This window comes from Saccopteryx leptura, chromosome 1 (assembly GCF_036850995.1).
Source record: "Saccopteryx leptura isolate mSacLep1 chromosome 1, mSacLep1_pri_phased_curated, whole genome shotgun sequence".
NCBI classification, from domain to species: Eukaryota; Metazoa; Chordata; class Mammalia; order Chiroptera; family Emballonuridae; genus Saccopteryx; species Saccopteryx leptura.
In genome coordinates, this window is record NC_089503.1 from 114,583,885 (window position 1) to 114,588,322 (window position 4,438).

General features: G+C 32.6%; 1 pseudogene; it reads left to right on the top strand.

Moving 5' to 3' along the window:
* Window positions 1-233: 233 nt before the first annotated feature.
* Window positions 234-369, top strand: LOC136390268 (U6 spliceosomal RNA; annotated as a pseudogene).
* Window positions 370-4,438: the final 4,069 nt, after the last annotated feature.

The following is a 4,438-nucleotide window of genomic DNA, read 5'->3' on the forward strand; positions in this document are numbered from 1 at the left end:
GATGACACAATTGCTCAGGAAATATAAAAAAAGAATTGCTCTCATTCCGAACAAAAGCAAGAGAGGACAGAGACAGAGAGAAATATACAAGGAGAGATAAGCAGGAAGGGAGAGAGATGAGAATCATCAATTCTTTATTGTAGCATCTCAGTTGTTTATTGATTGTGTTTTCATATGTGCCTTGACTGGGGGCTACAGCCAGCCAGTGACCCTTTGCTTTAGCCAGCATCCTTGGGCTCACTTCCGCAGCACATATACTAAAATTGGAATGATACAGAGAAGATTAGCATGGCTCCTGCGTAAGGATTACACGCAAATTCGTAAAGCAACAAGGCAAGAATAATAAAATCAGAGTGTTACCAAATTTTTTATTTAGCCTTATTTTGCACACAGGGACATGTTTAAATAAAAACACCAATTTTGTTCTTAATATTTCCATCAATAGACTCTCATTTTTGCCAGTTTTTGTCAGAGGCTGGCTACTCCTAACCATTTCTTCTCTGTTTCTTTTCTTTCTTTTTTTTTTTTTCAGAATATTACAAAATATTACTTCCAACAAAACCTTTTGAAAAATATCTCATTCATTCGTGACTTATTATGCATATCAGCTTCTCAAACCAATGACAATTTATTGTCCAGGGATTCTTGGACCCTTCTGGTCCCACTGCATTTTCAGTTTTGTTTTAAGAAGTGACAAGCTGATATAAATGTAGAGCAGAATGACCTACTGAACTACAATGATTCCTTGATTCTGTAATAGTATTTTTAAGTAACTATTTCTAAACTAAATTGGAAACACTTTTGTTATTGAGTGTTAATTTGTAAGTGTTCAGACTGAGGAACTCATAGATGGGATATTTGAATCAATGTTATCAGTATTTAAAAATGATATGTTGGGTGAGAAGAGATCATACAAATAAATGGTTATTGAAATGGTTTGGCCATCAAAATATGAGTAAAAACTTCACTAATGAAACTGCTTATGGAACTTCACTTCCAACATTATCACAATGAAATTTCAACCTCTTCCTTCTCTTTCCAAAATGTTTTTGAGCTTCATCTATGTCCAACATTATTAAAAATGATCAGAGACATTTAATTTAAAAACATATATTGCCTGTAAAAAGGAACGAGTAGAAGCAAATATCAAAACTTGATTCTCTATACATCCTCAGAATAAATAGCAATATTGATTTCAAGACCCAATTAATACATTTATTAAAAATTACATAGCTTTAGTAATATTATGCAACCTTATTTTATTGTGAAGATAACCACACACTAAATAATTTTCCACCTTGGCCTATTTATGCTAAAAAGAATGAGATGTTGAAAGAGAATTGAAGATACAGAAAAAAATATAGCAAATGATTTTATTAGCTGTCTTAGTGCAGTTACAGAAGTATAATTGGTAGACATTACAAAATGTCAGCTTTTATCTATAGTAAATATAATTTACACAGCAGAAAAGAGTGATTAGAGTCAGATCACTGAGAGGCTAATGAAAAGAAGCATCGGCACAGATGGGGATTGTTCATATTGCAAAACCAGAGAAACGACAAGTGCTGAAGGTGTTTTTACATGCCCTGAAACTTACCGCAGACATGCTCAATCATGCCCTGGGATACAGAGCTATCTAATCATTTTACTAAATAATTCAAATTCTATGGTCTGTGTTTGACTTACATTTCCAATGGTATTAAATTGAGTCATTCATTGCTTGGAAGTTACAGTAGGTTTTATAAATTAGACTTGCAAGAAACATTAACAAAGAAGAGCCTCAACAAAACAGACCAAAATAGAGGGATGGGGTTTTGCAGGGACAATAAACCAGAAACCAAATTGCAAAACTAAATTGAACACCCAAATAAATAGAGCTGATATGCTGTTGAAAATAACAGCCCACATATTTCTTTTGAAAATGATGTCTTCTAATAACTATTAAAGGAGTTATTTGAAATGTTTCATGAGTTTTGTACTCCAGTTAATGAGATTGTAGAACTTAAAACATTGCCCAAGGAAGGAAGAATGGAAAATAAAATTATGTTTCTTTTGGTAAATGAGTGCTATTGCTTAATCAAATAAAATTGAATCACAAGGGAACTGTGAGGAAAGTAGAACTGTCTGGGAAACTCTCAGCAGAAATTTATAGGAAACTGAGAACACACAAAAAATAAGGTCAGTAATTACAATTCTTGTTAAATGCATACTTGTCCATTTTATTATCATATTTTTTAGATAATAGGAATGAATTTGAGATAATAAAATTTTGTTTATATAATTTAAAACAATAAAATATTTAATATTTTGGATAAAGCTTAAGCAAAAAGGAGAGAATAATTTTGAATTATGAGATTTTTAACATTAATCTGTAATAGAATTATTTAAATATTTTCTTAAGATAAATACCTGTGCCTGTTTTCGCCCAAAATTTTTCTGTTATTTTTTGTTTGGAAAGCAAAATATAATTATAATTATTATTCTCAGATGAGATGAAAGAATTTAAGAAAGTAAACTAAAATGATTTAGATAATGACAATAAAATAGTTTCAAACTAAAATATATCAATAGCAGCAACATATGAATGTGATTAAAAATATAAAACAAAAAAAAATGAAGAGAAAATCTGCCTAACAGGAAACAAGAATTAATGAATGCATTTATCTAAGACAGAGAATGGAAAATTGAAAGATATAATGTCACCCATTGTGAACATACCCAAAGGTAATTAGAAAAAAAATCATGACAAAAGAACAAAAAAACTGTAGTGAAGTTTACATGAAAGAAATAAAAAGAAAATGAAAAGTTTACTGCAGAACTATTTACAGAAATGGTATTCACCCTTTTAAACATGGACCACTTATTTAATATATCATACTTATGCCTGTTTAGTTACATCAATAAAAATAAAAAATAAATTACTTTTTAATTTAGATGAGCTACATTTTACTATATAGTATACAGTCCTATGAGTCTTGATATATGCAAATTCATATATCCCTGACAACAAATTTCCCTTTTGCCACCCCTTTTAGCCAACTCCTATCCATGGCAACTACTTACGTGCCTCTTTCAGATGCCCTGCTAATGAAAATACGCAGTGTGTTGTCACTGGCTTCTTTTACTTAGTAAAGTACATTTGAGAGAACTGCATGATGTTTTATGTAATGATCTTTTACATTTTTTATTGCTTCACAGTGTGGCTTTGCCACAGTTGTTTCTTTGTTTTAATCCAGTTACTAGATGAAGTATATTTGGGCTGTTACCAGAGTTTGATGATCATTAATTTAAATTCTACATTATGTACAGGTTTTATATGAACATAAGTTTATATATCTCTTAAATAAATACCTAAGAGTGAGAATCCTGGGTCATATAAGTTTATGGCCGTTTGGCTCAGTGGTAGGGTGTCGGCCTGGAGTGCAGGAGTCCCGGGTTTGATTCCCGTCCAGGGCACACAGGAGAAGCGTCCATCTGCTTCTCCATCCCTCCCCCTCTCCTTCCTCTCTGTCTCTCTCTTCCCCTCCTGCAGCCAAGGCTCCATTGGAGCAAAGTTGGCCTGGCGCTGAGGATGGCTCTGTGGCCTCTGCCTCAGGCACTAGAATGACTCTGGTTGCAACAGAGTGATGCCCCAGATGGGTAGAGCATCGCTCCCTGGTGGGCATGCCAGGTGGATCCCCGTCGGGCGCATGCGGGAGTCTGACTGCCTCCCCATTTCCAGCTTCAAAAAAATACAAAAAAAAAAAAATTAAACAAGATCTTCAGTTTCAAAAATGGTAGTGTTGTACATTCCCACCAGCAATGGATCAAGTGCAGCACTTGGTATTGGCAGGGTTTTCTTTCATTATTTTTTAATTGCAGACATTCTAGTAGATGTATTTAGGTTAAGGGTGTGTCGTTTAGGTTTTACTTTGCACTTGACTGATGCCTCATGATTTTGAATATATTTTCATGTGCTTATTGTGTATCTTCTTTGGTGAATCTTGGCTGCACATCATTATTTTTTAAATATATTTTAAATGTATATCCACATGTCCATAAAACAGTTGTAAATCACATCTCATAAAGCATATTGAAAGTATTAAAAGAAGTTAAAAAAGAATAAATTAGTCATGTGGTAATTAAGACATTAAAAGGAATTAAAGAGAATCTTTCTTTGATGAGTTTTTCTTTTAGTTTGTGTCTATAAGGAACTTAATTGTATCTTGTGTTGCAAAGTTCTGGGTATAAAACTATTGGTCTTATTAAACATTTTCTTCCTTTTGCTGTCTACATTGTTAGCAGTAATGTATCTTCCTTTAATTATGATGTTGGTTCTATGTGACATTTCTTTTTTTTCTTGGTTAAAACTGATTAGAGACTAAGTTTTTAAAAACTTATTCTAAAAACATCTTTTGCTTTTAGTGAATCATGCTGTTTTTAGTTTAAAAGATCAATT